Source organism: Primulina huaijiensis, unplaced genomic scaffold (genome assembly GCF_012295235.1).
Source record: "Primulina huaijiensis isolate GDHJ02 unplaced genomic scaffold, ASM1229523v2 scaffold32777, whole genome shotgun sequence".
Lineage (NCBI taxonomy): Eukaryota > Viridiplantae > Streptophyta > Magnoliopsida > Lamiales > Gesneriaceae > Primulina > Primulina huaijiensis.
In genome coordinates, this window is record NW_027357677.1 from 25,966 (window position 1) to 26,352 (window position 387).

The window sequence follows — 387 nt, forward strand, 5'->3', positions numbered from 1 at the left end:
CAGGCATGTATATGTTGTTTCCTTGCTCTTCAATCAAGTCCTATAGATATTTTTAAACCATTATATATGCATGATTCAAGCAATAAATCGAAAATGACAGCAACATTCCAAGTAAAAATCTGCACAGAATTTTCTCATTTCTTTTGGTTAAACTTCACGGTTTGGTTGTTTTTCTGGATTACAGGTAGTTGCTCGATTCCAGGCTTCCATGGCTGCTTCTAGGAATGTTTTAGAGTGTGTTAGGGTGTTATTGGTCCATTGGGTTACATCCATACACGCACAAACAAAAATATGACAGCAACATTTTTATGAGCACAGAATTTTGGGGCCACAGTTTCTGTTATTAGATTGTTTAAAGGGGTGTTCGAATCTTGGCTGTCCTATGGA